We start from the raw sequence: 18,250 nt of genomic DNA, 5'->3' as shown, positions 1-18,250 counted from the left end.
AGCAACAAAAGAAAATCTGGGGGAATCAGTATCCCTGACCTCAAGCAATACTACAGAGCAATCGTGTTAAAAACTGCATGGTATTGGTACAGTGACAGGCAGGAGGATCAATGGAACAGGATTGAAGATCCAGAAATGAACCCACACACCTATGGCCACTTGATCCTCGACAAAGAGGCTGAAAACATCCAATGGAAAAAAGATAGCCTTTTCAACAAATGGTGCTGGTTCAACTGGAGGTCAGCATGCAGAAGAATGCGAATTGATCCATCCTTGTCTCCTTGTACTAAGCTCAAATCCAAATGGATCAAGGACCTCCACATAAAGCCAGACACTCTGAAGCTAATAGAAAAGAAACTGGGGAAGACCCTTGAGGACATCGGTACAGGGAGAAAGTTTCTGAACAGAACACCAATAGCGTATGCTCTAAGAGCAAGAATTGACAAATGGGACCTCATAAGGTTACAGAGTTTCTGTAAGGCAAAGGACACCATCAAGAGGACAGATCGGCAACCAACAAATTGGGAAAAGATCTTCACCAATCCTACATCAGATAGAGGGCTAATATCCAATATATATAAAGAACTCAAGAAGTTAGACTCCAGAAAACCGAACAACCCTATTAAAAAATGGGGTACAGAGTTAAACAAAGAATTCTCACCTGAAGAACTTCGGATGGCGGAGAAGCATCTTAAAAAATGCTCCACTTCATTAGTCATTAGGGAAATGCAAATCAAAACAACCCTAAGATTTCATCTTACACCAGTCAGAATGGCTAAGATTAAAAATTCAGGAGACAGCAGGTGTTGGAGAGGGTGCGGAGAAAGAGGAACACTCCTCCACTGCTGGTGGGGTTGCAAATTGGTACAACCACTCTGGAAAGCAGTCTGGCGGTTCCTCCGAAAACTGGGCACCTCACTTCCAGAAGATCCTGCTATACCACTCCTGGGCATATACCCAGAGGATTCCCCACCATGTAATAAGGATACATGCTCTACTATGTTCATAGCAGCCCTATTTATAATTGCCAGATGCTGGAAAGAACCCAGGTATCCCTCAACAGAAGAGTGGATACAAAAAATGTGGTATATCTACACAATGGAGTACTATTCAGCCATTAGAAACAATGAATTCATGAAATTCTTAGGCAAATGGATGGAGCTAGAGAACATCATACTAAGTGAGGTAACCCAGACTCAAAAGGTGAACCATGGTATGCACTCACTAATAAGTGGTTATTAACCTAGAAAACTGGAATACCCAAAACATAATCCACACATCAAATGAGATACAAGAAGAAAGCAGGAGTGGTCCCTGGTTCTGGAAAGACTCAGTGAAACAGTATTTGGCAAAACCAGAACGGGGAACTGGGAAGGGGTGGGAGGGAGGACAGGGGAAGAGAAGGGGGCTTACGGGACTTTCGGGGAGTGGGGGGGGGCTAGAAAAGGGGAAATCATTTGAAATGTAAATAAATTATATCAAATAAAAAAAAAGACAAAAAAAAAACAAAACAAAACAAAAAAAAACCATTATTATGAACTTTAAGTAAGGGAACCCATTTATATTTGAATATGAAAACTATAAAGAAACTCTGGCTTTGGCCTGATTCTGGTGTTTACCTTTCATCCTGCCATATGTGCTTTGTGTAAAGCTTTCGTGGCTGTCTCTGACCCTCTGACAGCACGCTACTGGGTGAGGAACTAGATGCTAGCCAGCTCTTCTAGCTGCTTGTGAGAAGTCCTAGGGTGCACTTGCCTCTCCTGATTCACAGACATCACGTTTATTTGTTTTGCAGAACCAAAATCATTTTCCTTTTTTAATAGTATTTTTTATTTGTCCTCTAAATGTACATTCCTGTTTTTGTATTCATGGGGTTTGAAATTAGAAAATCTTTCACTGAAAACTCTTAGAGGTTTCAATATTGTGATTTTAGGAAATTGTTTAACCTCATTACGCGTCTATTGTTCTCTTAAGAAACAATGACCTTATTTCATGTACGGGAATTATGTCACAAATTGCCACATACCAAAACCTCGAGTATGCATGAGCTCCTGTTTTCACTTGTGTTCACTACATCATCACAGGACCCTTTCCTTCCACCAGTGTTCTCCAAGAAAGACTTCTGGACTTTATTCAGTATGAGCATCACATGCAATGGGTTAGATAGAGTGTTCTAACATCGCTGATTGTACCTGGGTATAACCCAGGAAACTACATTCCGCTAAACCCTTTGATTCAGACTAATGCTAATTCTCCAGAAAATGAAATGAGTTACATTATTCTGTCTGTTCTTCATTGTTTATAATTAAGTTCTTTATGTCTGTACTAGAAGTAGTAGTTCAGAAATCTACAATATCATTGCAGCAAACGCTTTTTAGTGTATTATTTCTAGCAAACCAGGGAAGTTAATATATGATTGTCCCTTTGAAAATTTTGTATTTATTCAAGTCTAAGAACAATTAAATAGAGCGACAAAATAAAATAGTAGTAATTAATGGGATATGTAATATTGCATAAATTTAGAAATTTATATAGTACTCTGAAATAAATATAACAATGGCTAACTGACTAAATCATGCATTCATCAAAGTTAAAACATTCTGGCTAAAGGAGCAGTCAGGATCCTTACCACAAAAAAATGGCAAAAAGCTTTCTTTACCAAAATTCTCCTTAGCATCCAAAACCCTTTAATATATGAGATTTGCCTCTTATATCAAGATAGTATTAAAAATACATTAATAGCATATCTTTACAAGGGCTCCTCCAGAATTCTTGGATATGCAAAGGTTGATATTTAATTAAATAATTAAAGTAAAGAAAATATTCAATTTTAATGTAAAAAATATTTAAGTATCTTGTTTGTAAATCCTATTACAATGATAGGATTTCATTTTTTTGGATAGGATTTTACCATATTTCTTAGTAGCGGAAAAAGTTTTCTTAATATAATCTCTACAGAAAAAAACTAATTCTACCAGTATTTTATTTGCATATATTATTTTTTAAAAAACATGATTAAAATTAAAGGGCTTAAATTGAGTCAGTGTTATGTCTGTTACCTTTATTCCCAGTAAGCAGGAAAGAAAGAGGCAGATTACTCTAAGTTCCTTAGAGGGTAGCTTGTCTACATAGTGCAGTGGTTCTCAACCTTCCTAATGCTGTGACCCTTTAATACAGATCCTCATGTTGTGGTGATCCCTATCCATAAAATTACCTTCATTGCTACTTCATAACTGTAAGTTTGCTATTGTTATTGATCAAAGTGTAAGAATGTTTTCCCCTTGATGGTCTTCGGTGAATGCTACAAGAGTCATTCACCTGCCAAAGAGGTTGCAACACACAAATTTTTTGAGAACAGCTGGCATAGAGGAATTTGGTTTATTGATGGCTTCATTTTGAGATCTTATGTTTAGTAATAATAATGATAACAAAGTTTGAAATTGGATATAACTCTGAGACACAGTCTTAAAAATAATACACTAATGTCAATGTTTTAAGTCCATTTATATTCTAATGATGTGGCATTCTTGTATTTGTAGCTATCTTCAGCTCCAAAGTAGCCTGCAGCCACAGCTCAGACAAATCTGCTATGTTACTATATTAGGAGATGACCTTTAGGAGCATGGTCAAATTATAAGGATGATGTCCTCCTCCTTCAGTTTAGTGCCTACAATTTATATGTTTTCTATAACTGGAAGAGAAGATATAAGGCTACAATTTGGGAGAATGAACATTCCAAGATTGGAAATTCCATGGGTTAGGGCTCTTGTGAGAATTTTCCTGGTAGCATCACGTTATGGCAGAAAAAAGAAATACTATCCAGACAAGAAGTAAAAGAGTAAGAAAGGGTCAAATTTTCTCGTTGAAAACTCATCCCACCTTAATCTACGTTTTGTTTTGGGCAATTACTCTAACAACTGACCATTGAAAGCCAGGCCCTACCTCTTAAGGTTTTAATGTCTCTCATTATTCTTTTAAAGATAAAGCATACAAGACATGAACCCTAGAGGAGTAACCACACCCATACCAAAGAGGAGTTTTATAAAATAGGTTTCAGATAACCTTCCACCCTTTCTTTTATGAAAAGCAATGACAAAAATTCGGACATACATGAAGCAAGATCTTAGCAGGCACTTTAGGTTAGATTGACTAGTGTTCAAGATTGTGAAGAATGAGCTTATTTCAATTATAAACTACTTCATTTATAGCGCTAGTAATGATAGCATCCAGAATAGATTAATGCATTTGTTAATAAATTCATAGGGGACATTGAAATAGAAGTATTTTTTACATGCTAAATCACAAATGGTTCTAACCAGCTATCACTTGTCATGTGTAGAAATGGATGCATGGGCCACTTATAATCTACAATTAGCATTATTAGTATTCATAATTTGAGAAATAGTACCAAAATACTTGTTAGTACATTGGTGCTGCAGCTGCAATTCCAGAAAGTAGGAGGAATTAAGCAGGAGAACTGCATGTGTTTAAGGCCACCATGTAATATATAAAGACAATAAATAGAACCATCTAATAACAAAAATATATCAGCATAGCCTTCCGTACATAAAAAAGGGTTTGCATCAAAATAATCACTTGAATGCTCTGTCCTCAAATCTTGAAATACGATATAAGTTTGATGGAGAGGGGATGACAGAGATCCCAAATCATATGCAACAAAGCTGGGTGACTTTTCCTATGATTTTTGTTTTCTAAATTTCTCCTGTAAATGTGTCAGATACTTAGCCTTCATGATGGCTAAAGCCCTTTTGCTAATTAGGCCATTATGCTTACTTCTAAGAGCCCCAGAAAGAATCTAAAGATATTTTGTGTGTTTTCTTTTTATAAAATATACAGCTGGCTCATGTTTGCTTACCAGTTTTACTACTAAATTATTAAACTTTGTCTTCTCTTGTGTGACTTCAATTTATTCAGAACTGTTTGATCCAGTGTGTGTGTGCTTGTGTGTGTGTGCTTGTGTGTGTGTGTGCTTGTGTGTGTGCTTGTGTTTGTGTGTGTGTGTGTGCTTGTGTTTGTGTGTGTGTGTGTGCTTGTGTTTGTGTGTGTGTGTGCATGTGTGTGTGTGTGTGTGTGTGTGTGTGTGTGTGTGTGTGTGTGTGTGTGAAAAATAGAAAGAGTGGAGCAGAGCCTGAAGGAAAGTCCATCTAGAGACTCCCCAACCTGGGGATCCATCCTATATGCAATCACCACCCAGACACTATTTCTGATGCTAAGAAGTGCCTCCTGACAGAAGCCTGATATAGCTGTCTCCTGAGAGACTTTGCCAGAACCTTACCAAAACAGATGCAGATTCTTGCAGCCAACCATTGAGCTGAACAAGAGGACACCACTGGAGGAGTTAGAGAAAGGACTGAAGGAGCTTAAGGGGTTTGCAACTCCATAGGAAGAACAACAATATAAATCAATCAGACCCACCAGAGCTCCCAGGTATTAAACCACCAAGCAAAGAGTACACATGGAGGGAACCATGGCTCCATGTTTATGTAGCAGAGGGTGGCCTTATCTGCCATCAATGGGAGGAAAGGCCCTTGGTCCTGAGGAGGCTTCATGCCCCAGCATACAGAAACGCTAGGGTGGTGAGGCATGAGTTGGGTGGGTAGGTTGGAGAGCACACTCATAGAAGCAAGGGGGAGGGGGATGCAGTAGGGTTTTTTGGAGGGGGCACTGGGAAGAGGGACATTGAAATGTAAATAAATAAGATAAGCAATTAATAAAAAGAAAGCAGTGTGAATGAGTCACTAAGGGAAGAAAAGGAGCCAGCATGAGAATGGGAAGGCAAGCATGGGAGGGCAGAGAAAGAGGAGAATGAACTGAAATGAAGTGCAATAGTCCTGAAAGCCCAGTGGTGGTGGCACACGCCTTTAATCCCAGCACTTGGGAGACAGAGGCAGGCAAATTTCTGAGTTCGAGGCCAGCCTGGTCTACAGAGTGAGTTTCAGGACAGCCAGGGCTACACAAGAAACCCTGTCTCAAAAAAAAAAAAAAAAAAAAAAAAAAAAAGCCCTGGAAAATGGTGAGGCACATGAACAACCACTACTTTGTATGCTAAGATAAAAATAATGAAAAATAGACAAATAAATAAATGGCAGAAACAAGGACAAAAGTTAAACTTTCTTAGATTTTATTTTGTCATAATGATGTCATGATCATGTACAAGAGTGATTATATTTTTTTCAAAGGTACTCAAAGACTTATACAGGAATTCCAAGCCAAAGGATCTACATTTTAAAAATATTTCCCCAGGAAAGGGGGAAGGTGGAATGAGATGGCCAAGAATCTTAATACTAAATAGTATCTGTAGAATATCAGTATTATCTTTAGCATATGTCTTCCTGTTTTTAACCTATTTTAATAACTTTAACACTGGATTAAAGAAAAAAAACAGACTTCTGATAAAGAGGCCATGTGGATCTGATTGCAGTTTATAAAGTTTAGTTGAACATTATTTAGGAAAGGGATCTGGAGAACAGCCAGACTTCGTCAATAGAAAGTGGCAAGCCAAAAAAGAGAAAGTAAAGAATAACACCTTATCGAAGGGAGCAGCCATACTTGGGAGCAATGAACAGAACTAGGATAATTAATTTGAGGGATGCAGAGTGATCCTCAGTTGTCTGGATTACACTCATCAAATGAGGTACAAGAAGAAAGGAGGAGTGGCCCCTGGTTCTGGAAAGACGCAGTGAAACAGTATTCGGCAAAACCAGAACGGGGAAGTGGGAAGGGGTGGGTGGGAGGACAGGGGAAGAGAAGGGGGCTTACGGGACTTTCGGGGAGTGGGGGCCTAGAAAAGGGGAAATCATTTGAAATGTAAATAAATTATATCGAATAAAAAAAATCAAAAAAAAAAAAAAGAATCTGAATGGAGGGAGATAAACTTAACTAAGGAACCAGGGAAAGTTGTAGCTGAAGTAACATTTCAATGAGCTAATTTGACAAGAAGTCAAGAGAAAAATAAGATTATGGTGCAAGTAGCAGGTCTATATTGTATGTTTAGACAGAATGTACCCTAAAGAGGAAATATAAAAACTTGAAGGGATGGTTTGAATGAGAATAGCCAGACATCTTTGCTCCTGTGGCTGAGGTGCAGCCAGGAACGCAGGGAACACCTGAGTGTCAGAACAGTTGGCACTTGGTCTGCCAGGACCCTGCCTGCATTCTTTGCCAGGGGAGAGCCAGTTATCCAGGGGTATTGAGACAGGCTTGCAGGCACACAGGTGGGACAAGCACCAGCCAGAGACAGCAGAACCAACTATCACCAGAGATAACCAGATGGCAAAAGGCAAATGTAGGACATTTACTAACAGAAATCAAGGCAACATGGCTCCATCTGAACCCAATTTTCCCACAACAGCAAGTCCTGGATACCCCAAAACACTGGAAAAGCAAGATTTTGAATTAAAATCACAACTCATGATGCTGATAGAGGGCTTCAAGAAGGACATAAATAACTCCCTTAAAGAAATACAGGAGAACACAGGTAAATAGGTAGAAGCCTTTAAAGAATTACAGGAATAACCAAACAGGTGAAGGAATTGAACAAAACCATCCAGGATCTAAAAATAGAGGTAGAAAAATAAAGAAATCACAAAGGGAAACAACTCGGGACATAGATAACCTAGGAAAGAAGTCAGGAGTCATGGATACAAGCATCAATAACAGAATACAAGGGATAAAAGAGAGAATCTCAGATGCAGAAGATAGAAGATACCACAGAAAGCATTCACACAACAGTCAATGAAAATACAAAATGCAAAAGTCTCCCGACACAAAATATCCAGGAAATCCAGGACAAAATGAGAAGACCAAATTTAAGGATTATAGATATAGAAGAGAGTGATGATTTCCAACTTAAAGGCCAGTAAATGTCTTCAGCAAATTTATAGAAGACTTCCTTAACCTAAAGAAAGAGATGCCCATGAACTGGAGAAGATCCTTGAGCTCATGGGCACAGGGGAAAAATTCCTGAGCAAAACACCAATAGCTTATGCTCTAAGATCAAAAATTGACAATTGGGACCTCATAAAATTACAAAGTTTCTGTAAGGCAAAGGACACTATCAGTAGGACAAAAGGGTAACCAACGAATTGGGAAAAGATCTTTACCAACCCTACATCTGACAGAGGGCTAATATCCAACATATAAAAAAAAAAATTCAAGAAGTTAGACACCAGAGAGCCAAAATAACCCTATTAAAAATGGGGTACAGAGCTAAACAAAGAATGTTTACCTGAGGAATATCAAATGGCTGAGAAGCACCTAAAGAAATGTTCAATATCTTTAGTCATCGGGGAAATACAAATCAAAACAACCCTGAGATTTCACCTCACACCAGTCAGAATGACTAAAATCAAAAATTCAGGAGACAGCAGGTTCTGGCAAGGATGTGGAGTAAGAAGAACACTCCTCCACTGCTGGTAAAAACCACTCTGGAAATCAGTCTGGTGGTTCCTCAGAAAATTGGATGTAATACTACCAGAAAACCCTGTTATACCACTTCTGGGCATATACCCAGAAGTTTCTCCAGCATGTAATAAGGACACACACTCCATTATATTCATAGAAACCCTATTTATAATAGCCAGAAGCTGGAAAGAACCCAGATGTCCCTCAATGGAGGAATGGATACAGAAAATGTGGTATATTTACACAATGGAATACTAGTCAGCTATTAAAAACAATGAATTCATGAAATTCTTAGACAAATTGGTAGAACTTGAAAATATCATCCTAAGTGACAAAACAAACAACAACAACAACAACAACAACAAAAACACATGGTGTATACTCACTGATAATTGGATATTAGCCAAGAAGCTTGGAATGCCCAAAATGCAATTCAAATATCAAATGATGTCCAAGAAGGAAGAACAAAGTATGGATACTCTGGTCCTTCTTAGAAGGAGGAACAAAATACCCACAGAAGGAGATACAGAGACAAAGGGTGGAGCTGAGACTGAGGGAAAGACCTTTCAGAGACTATCCCACCTAGTGATCCATCCCATATAGTTACAAAACCCAGACACTATTATAGATGCCCACAAGTGCTTGCTGATATAGCTGTCACCTGGGAGGCTCTGCTAGAACATGACAAATACAGAGGGGGACACTCTTAACCAGCCATTGAACTGAGTACAGGGTCGCCAATGGGAGTGCTAGAAAAAGGATCCAAGGATCTGAAGGGGTTTGTAGTGACTTAAGAACAACAACAAAATGAGCTACTCAGTACTTCCAGAGCTCCCAGGGACAAAAACCATCAACCAGATGGTACACATGGTGTTACCTATAGCTCCAGATACATATGCAGCAGAGGATGGCCTTGTTGGACCTCAAAGGGAGGAGAGGCCCTTGGTCCTTGAAAGGCTAGATACTGCAATGTAAGGGAATACCAGGACAGAGAAGTGGGAGAAGGTTGATTGGGGAAGGAGGGGTGGGGTTGGGGGGGGAGATGGCTTATGGAATTTTCAGGGGGGTTAACCAGGAAATGGGAAATCATTTGAAATGTAAATAAAGAATATACCTGAGAGAGAGAGAAAGAGAGAGAGAGAGAGAGAGAGAGAGAGAGAGAGAGAGAGAGAGAGAGAGAGAGAGAGAGAGAGAGAAGCCTCCATTGACTCATGCATTTGAATGCCAGGTCCCAAGGAGGTGAAACAGTTTTGGAAACAATTAGGAGGGAGGTGTGACTTTGGTGGAAGTGTGTCACTAGGGATGAGTTTTAAGGTTTCAAAAGCCCATGCTAGGTGTTCTCTCTCCCTCTCCCCTCCTTCTCTCCCCCTTCCTCTCCCTGTCCCTCTCCTTCCCCCTCTCCCTCTCTTTCTCTCCTTCCCCTCCCCCTCCTTCTCTCCCCTCTCTCTCTGCCTTCAGCTTGAGATTTAGGATATAAGTTCTCAGCTACAGCTCTAGTTCCCAACCCGTTCATCACAGTCTTTCAGTCTGAAGCTGTAACAAACACCCAAATTAAAATGCTTTCTTTTATAAGCTGTCCATAATAGTGTCTCTTCCCAGGAATAGAACAGCAACTGAGATACTTAACAATAGATGAGTGGTTCATTTATAAGCAGTAAACGTGAGGAATAGTAGAGATATGACAAAAGATTTGCATTTAACGTTTGTGCTCTTTTCTCCCTCCCTTCCCCCAGCCTTTATGTTTGTGTTATGATTTATGCAAGGTGTAAAAACCATATTCTAGGCATTTATATGGAAAGTCAAGGAGAAACTCTTAGTATACTTTAATATTCAGTATTCAAAAGCTTGATTCTATGTGGAGTACAAAACACCCAGAGTTGCAAAAGGGAGCACTTATTTTTCTAATTAAAATAAATGTGTATTTAAGCTTTGCAGATGCTACTAATGAGGTAGATATACATAAAACACAGTGGCCCTTCACTAATTTGGCATGCTCTATGTTTATAATAAACTTCTTTTGAGGATAATATAATTGAAACATCACCATGACATTTCCTGACACATAGAGATAAAACTCATTTGTTTCAAATACAGTACTTTGTATCTTGTCAATAATCTACAAAACAGTATAATATAGTTTAAAGTGTGTCTCTACCATTCCCAGGCTACACAACAGGCTGGTTCCTGTATTTATATTTTCTTTCCCTCTGGAGCTCCCCATCACTGCTTTCTGTTTACATCTTTCATTATATGCTCTGGTATGAATGATGGCAAAGCAGTGCTATACTGTCTATATAAGAGGAGCAAGCTACATGACTGAAATTCTATAATGGGTGAGCATGGTCTTACCCAAAATTCAAAAGGCTGCAAATATACATACATTAGGCAAATCTCACTACTAAGAATCTATACTATCTAACATGAGCTAGAGAAGTGTTCAGTAAATGTTTTCAAACCTGATGACTTGAAGTTGATCCATCACAACTATATGGTGGAAGCACAGAGCAGTCTCCCAAAAGTTGCTTTCTATCTTCAACACAATGTCATAACATGCACACGTGTGCATATATGTGTGTGTGTGAGTGCACAAATGCACACACACACACACACACACACTCGAAGAGTGACATCAATAAAAAGTAAAATACCTAAAATGTAGCCTTAGACTTTAAGACATTCTGTTTTTATTTCTCCACGTGTTATTGCACGTTGGCATAGCAGTGTAGGAGAATACCAGGACAGGGAAGTGGGAGGGGGTTGAGTGGGGAACAAGGGGAGAGAAGAGGGCTTATAGGACTTTTGGGGAGGAGAGAACCAGGAAAGGGAAAATAATTTGAAATGTAAATAAAGAATATATCTAATAATAAAAAATGTATCTGCCAATATATACTTCTTGCATTTATTATATACAACCTTAGCTTATAAATTGTCAAGAAGGTATCTTATGTTTCCTGTTTTCCAGCATATTTATAAGGAAAAATAAATATTTAATTGTTTTCTTGATAAGCTAAAATAAGCAATATTATTGCCTTAAAGATTGATGGTCAGCTATCCTTTGACAAATATTAAAATTTCCACAATAATAATGGCTTGGGCAGCAGATGACATATCTTGACAATCATAATAATGTCTTATACATTAATTATCTCGTTGGTTTTGGAACAACAATGCATTCTTAAGGTGGATTATTTGGTTCAACAAGTAATTATTTTGTACTTTCCCTCTAAGCTCCTCTTGCCTTGCACTTATAATACACCAGGAACATCTGTGTATATTACCGTGTGATAATAAATGCAGTCATGGAAGGCAGTGTTTAAACTTTATGTTGACTTTTAAAAATGCTTTAAAATTATTATTTATTTTTCTCTCATATATTTACCCTGACTGAAGTTTCCCCTCCTACCTCTTCTCACAGTCTTTCCCCTTCCTCCCATTCCATTTCTCTTTTCCTTTCAGAAAATGTAAGGCCTCCCAGAGATATCATTCAAGCATGGCATATTAAATTGAGTAAGACTAGGCACCTCCCCTTATACAAAGGGTGGAGTAGGCAACAAAGTAGGAGGAAAATGGTTCCAAAAGCAGGCAACAGACTCAGAGACAATCCCCATTCCCACTGTTAGAAGTCCCACAAGAAAACCAAGATACATGACCATACATATTTGCAGAGGTCAAGGTCAGAAGCTCTCTGATAGTTGGTTTAGTCTCAGTGATCCTCTATAAATACAGAGGTATCTTGTATCTCTTATGGAATCTCTGACCCCTCTGTCTTCCACAATCTACCTCTCCCTCTTTCAAAAAATTATCATGGTTCTGCTTAATGTTTGGCTGTGGGTCTCTGCATCTGCTCTCATCAGTAGCTAGCTGAAGCCTCACTGATGACAGTTATGCTAGGCTCCTGTTTTGGAGAATAGCAGAATATCATGAAATATAATTTCATTTTTTTCATTGCCTTTTTTTGCTCATTATGTCTTGTTCTATCCTAAGTCACTGGACTATCCAGCCTCTGCTTGCTGACCCTCCAGGAAGTATCAAGGGTTGGCACTCTCTCAAGGAGTAGGTTTTAAGCTGAAAAAGTCATCAGTTGGAAATTCCCACAATTTTTATGTCACCTTTATCTCACCATGTGTTGTAATCAGGAAAAACTGGTTTTGTGGCTGAGTTGTTGTCCTAGTCCCTCCCTGGACGACTTGCCTCTTTATAAGAGATGGCCAGTTCAGGGTCCATATCTTCCATTACCAGGAGTCTTAGCTAGAGTCATCATCATCATAGATTCCTGGCAGGTTCCATTGTACTAGGGTTTTAGCCCATGCCAGAGATGGCCCCTAATTCCAATTGTCTCTCTCAGTACTCTTTTCTTCAGTCCTCCCATACATGATCCTTCCTATTCCTATTCCCATCTGCCCTCAGTCCATTTGAAATATCTATTCTATTTTCCAATTCCAGGGAGATTCATACCTTCTCCCTTTGAGCCGTCTTTGTTCCTTAGCATCTCTGGGCTTGTGGATTATTGGATGATTATCTTTTAAAGCTAATATCTACTTATAAGTGAGTACATATCATGTTTGTCTTTTTAGTTCTGGGTTACCACACTTAGGTTATTGTTTACTAGTTCTATTCATTTGACTGAAAATGTCATATATTTTTAATAGCTAGAATCATAGGACAAGTATTTACAGAAAGAAAATGAAGAAGATACCAGGAGATGGAAAGATCTTCCATGCCCATGGGTCAATAGAATCAACTTGGAAAAATGGCCATCTTACCAAAAGTATTCAATGCAATCCCCATCAAAGTTCCAAAAAACTCAGGAGACAGCAGGTGTTGGTGAGAAAGAGGAAACACTTTGTAGAAAGAGGAACACTCCTCCACTGCTGATGGCATTGCAAGTTGGTACAACCACTCTGGAAATCAGTCTGTCGGTTCCTCAGAAAACTCAGTATGACACTTCCAGAGGATACTACTATACCACTCCTGGGCATATACCCAGAGGATTCCCTGGCATGCAATAAGAACACATGTTTCACTATGTTCTTAGCAGCCTTATTTATAATAGCCAGAAGCTGGAAAGAACCCAGATGTCCCTCAATGGAGGAATGGATACAGAAAATGGGATATATTTGCACAATGGAATACTACTCAGCAATTAAAAACAATGAATTCATGAAATTCAAAGGCAAATGGTTGAAACTGGAAAATATCCTCAGTGAGGGAACTCATTCACAAAACAACACACATGGAATGCAGTCACTGATAAGTGGATATTAGTCCAGAAGCTCTGAATACCTAAGACATAACTCACATATCAAATGATTCCCAAGAAGATGGAATAAGAGGGCCCTGGTCCTGGAAAGGCTTGATACAGCATTGTAGGGGATTACCAGGACAGAGAAGTGGGAGGGGGTTGATTGGGGAACAGGCAGAGGGAAGACTTATGGGGAACTGGGAAAGGGAAAATTATTTCAAATGTAAACAAAGAATAGAGAAAATAAAAACAAAACAAAACAAAAAACCAAACAAACAAAAAATAAGGAACAAAACTCAACTTATATAAAAAAACAGAATATATAAAACAATCCTGTATAATAAAAGACCTTCTGTACTACAGTACAACAGCACTACAGTAATAAAAATAGAGTGGGATTGGTATAAAATCAAACAGGTTGATCAATGAAATAGAATCAAACATACAGATGTAAACACACACATCTATGGATAGGCTATTTTTGAAAAAGAAGCCAGAATTTTACAATGGAAAAAAAAAAACATCTTCAACAAATGATACTGGTCTAGATGGATGTCATCATGCAGAAGAATGCAAATAGACCCTGTACAAAATTCAAGTGAATCAAAGACATCACCATGAATTGGCATACACTGAACCAGATAGAAGGGAAAATGGGAATACCAGTGAATGCAGTGGCACAGGAAATACCTTTCTGAATAGAACACCGATAGCACAGGCACTAAGATACATAAGTAATAAAGGGGACCTTATGAAACTGAAAAGCTTCTGAAAGGCAAAAAATACTATCAATAGGACAAAACAAGATCCCACAGAATGTGAAAGAATTTCACCAAGCTCTCATCTGACAGAAGGCTAATTTCTAAAACATATAAAGAACTCAAGAAACTAGGTATCAACAAACCAAATAATCCAATTAAAAATGACATACAAATCTAAACAGTGAATTCTCTAGGGAGGACTCTTAAGTGGGAGAGAAGCACTTAAAGACATGTTTAACATTCTTATCCATCAGGGAAATGCAAATCCAAATGAGGTTGAGATTCCATCTTATATCAGTAAGTATGGCTAAGATTAAAAAAAAAAAGCTGACAGCTCATGTTGGCAAGGATGTGGAACAAGCACAACACACCTTTATTGGTGGTGGGAGTGCAAACTTATCCAGCCACTTTAGAAATCAATATGGTGGTTTCTCAGAAAATTGGAAATCAATATACCTTAACATCCAGATAGGCTACTCATGGGCATATACCCAAAGGATGCACCATTCTACCACAAGGACACTTGCTCAACTATTTTATAGCAGCTTTATTCATCAAAGCCCAAACACTGAGACAACCTAGATGCCCTTCAACTGAAGAATAGAGAAAGAAAATGTGGTAAATTTATGCAAATTGACTTTTTAAAATTTTTTTCCTTTATTGATATTTTTTTTATTTACATTTCAAATGATTTCTCCTTTACTGGGTCCCCCGCAAGTCCCATAATGCAAAAGTGCAAATTTACTTTTTAACTTTTATTTTAATTTATTTTTTTACATTCCAGATTTTATCCCCAGCCCAGTCTACCCTCCCTCTGTTCCACATCCCATACCTCTTCCCCACCTCCTGTATCCAAGAGGATGTGCCCACTACCCCAACCCCAAATGACCTCTAAACTCCTTGGGGCCTCCAGTCTCTTGACGGTTAGGCGCATCATCTGTAATTGAACACAGACCCTGCAGTCCTCTATTGTATATGTGTTGGGGGCCTCATATTAGCTGGTGCATGCTGCTTGTTTGGTGGTCCAGTGTTTGATAGATTTCAGGGGTCCAGATTAATTGAGACTTCTTGTCCTCGTACAGGGTCAATTTTTCATTGATCATTTAAAAGTTTAAGGCTAATGAAATTGTACTGTTAATATGAAAAGCTCATCTTGTTAACTTCTGTTAGAACTGGCCTGACACTAGCATGCTTTTGTGTTGCTCTTCCTTCCCCTATTTTCAATACATTTACCTTAGAAGCTTTAATATCACTTCTAGACAGGTCATCCTTTGAGTATTTATACAGAGACTAATAAACAATTATCTAACAAGCTAGTATTCATCAGATGAAAACACGGATTCTCTGAGTTTTTATTACTATCTAGTGTAGTCACTGCTAGCACACAGCAGAGGCACTTGGGAAATCTAAATAACTTCCTGTCCCTAGTATCTCTATCTGTAAAGCAGAGGTAAAAGATAGTACTTATGCTGTTGGCTTCTTATATTTAAATAGCCTTGCCACTGAGTTTAATAGTTTTACATTATTCCTAGTATCTTTATTAGAATTTAGAAGTTCAATAAAACTACTTATATTCAGGCATACTACAGAATTACAAAAAGCACCATTAACACATTTTCATACCATATACATACAATATATGATTTGTTGGTGTTGATTGAATTTTGCCCTAAAAGGAAAGCCAAACATAATTATATCTCATCTCAGATACATATTTCCAGAAACTCCTCTTGGTTCATTACTAAGATCAAGACAAAACAAAATATTTTCCTTATATCATTATATAAAATATGAGTATAACTTAGTTTATTTTCCAAGTCAGATGGGATCTTTACAAGTAAATGCTCCAGTCAAACAAACAATAGCTACATCTGTCCATGTGATGAAAACTTCAGAATCAGTGGAGAGTCTTTATTAATTTTCAGTCCCAAAGCAGATCACACAGTAGAGGAAATTCATAGCTATAGCTATCATTTGAATATTAGCTCAATGTCATAAAATCATAGGTTTGAGATGATAGTATTAAAAGGTGGGAAATACCCTGTCTTGCTATCACTTAGTGCACACTGATGCTTCTCAATAGTTTCATAATCATGCTAATCACTTAAAACAATAACAAAGTTATGGGGTCAATGAAAGCTGTACATGCAGCTGGTCTCTATTAAATGTTTTGAAAATAGAACATCTTTGAAGTGGGAACATCTATGAAAATCTTAGCTGATGCCAAACAAACTCACACCTCACAGAAGTCAGATCCTGGACCTCCTATTGTTTAAGAATATTAAAGCAGTTGTTTTAAGACTCCACTGAACATTTTACTAATGTGTTATTGAATCAAATTTGTTTGTAGTTCATTATCTAAGTAGGCCAAGTAAATACAAAAGGATAATTGTTTAAAATTGATGCAAACCACCCAAACCTTTTTTAGTTTATTAAAATAAATACATCACTTGAATGTAGGATTGCATGGTGAATTCCCATTCCAAGCAGTAGCTTTTTTTCCCCATCATACAAATAGGAAAGCTAAATTCACTTTTATTTTTAGAAAGAAAGAACACAGTGGGACTCTGTAAAGGACATTTTAATAGGCAGATTTTGATGTGCCAAATATGCGGGGAAGAAGGCACACATTGCTATCTCTTTTTATAGCAAAACAATGACACAGTATTGTCTCAGAGCCCTGAGTAGACTTTAGGAAGGGCCCTCTGCTATCTGGATTCCTTAATCTTGTTCTATTTTTTAAGAAAGAATACACACACACACACACACACACACACACACACACACGTTAACATTTTATTGATTTTTGTGAATTTCACATCATGCACCTTAATCCCACTCATCCCCCAGCCCTTCTATATTCTCCCTCTGAATTTGACCATACAACCTCCCCTCCCAAAAAATAACAAAACTATGTCACCAGAGAAGCTGTGGTGTATCACTGTGTGTCTCACAGTATACCTTTTTGCTCAAACACTATTACTTATAAATATTCGTTATTCTGCTTCATGGGCTCTGATTTAAGTGAGGAGAGCTGGCCCTGCTTCTCATCTGCAGAGCTCACCCCAATAAACTGGGTTATCTGGGTCAACTGACCTCATGTGTGAGAGAAGGAGAGATGTCCACACACCTTACCAGGGCAAAGTGGGAGAGCTAGCAGGCTGACCAAATCAGGTTCTATCCAGACTCAGATCCAAAGCTCTGAGTTGGCCGACTGCAACAACTACCCTATGAACTGCCAGTGTTTGAAGGGTCCAGTCCAACAGATCCAAAACTATAGGAATTTCAGGACAGGTATCAACAGGCTATCTGAGAGGAGTCCTGATGAAGATCCAGTTTGATAGGATAAAAAGCTGATCTATTTAATTGGGCATTAACATTAATTGTTAACTCAGATTGCCAAATGTCTATTTTCTTTAAAGTGCTATTAAAGTAATATCTAATATTTACACATAGGTAAGGAAATAATTTTTATTTTGATTGCCAAACTGGACATGGCATTCTTGTGAAAATATAACAGAGATTCAAAATAAATATAAAGAGGTAGAAATTAAAACAATTTTTTTTCTAGTCAGTTTTTTTTTCATGGTGGAGTGAGCATGACCTCTGAGTTCATTATCATCCAAATTCAGATCCTAAGGACTGTAGACTCCTAAGCCTGAGTCATTACCAGAACATTTAGCAGCATCCCCCAGACTCAGCAGATTTACACTGGCCAAATAGGGAGTAAGCTTTTGTACAAACTCAGTAATGTCCTGTGAAATTCCTATCATATTCACATATACTGGAATAGAACAAACTTATTTTCTAGAACATTCATTAA

General features: G+C 38.1%; 1 protein-coding gene across 3 annotated transcripts in view; it reads right to left on the bottom strand.

Annotated features, from left to right (window-relative positions):
- Window positions 1-18,250, bottom strand: part of Grid2 (glutamate ionotropic receptor delta type subunit 2) — a 1,574,882-nt gene that overhangs the window by 820,910 nt on the left and 735,722 nt on the right. The gene's annotated exons all lie outside the window — the stretch shown is intronic.

Source organism: Apodemus sylvaticus, chromosome 2, assembly GCF_947179515.1.
Source record: "Apodemus sylvaticus chromosome 2, mApoSyl1.1, whole genome shotgun sequence".
NCBI classification, from domain to species: Eukaryota; Metazoa; Chordata; class Mammalia; order Rodentia; family Muridae; genus Apodemus; species Apodemus sylvaticus.
The sequence above is the reverse complement of the archived record's forward strand: the minus strand, read 5'-3'. Positions and strand labels throughout refer to the sequence as shown.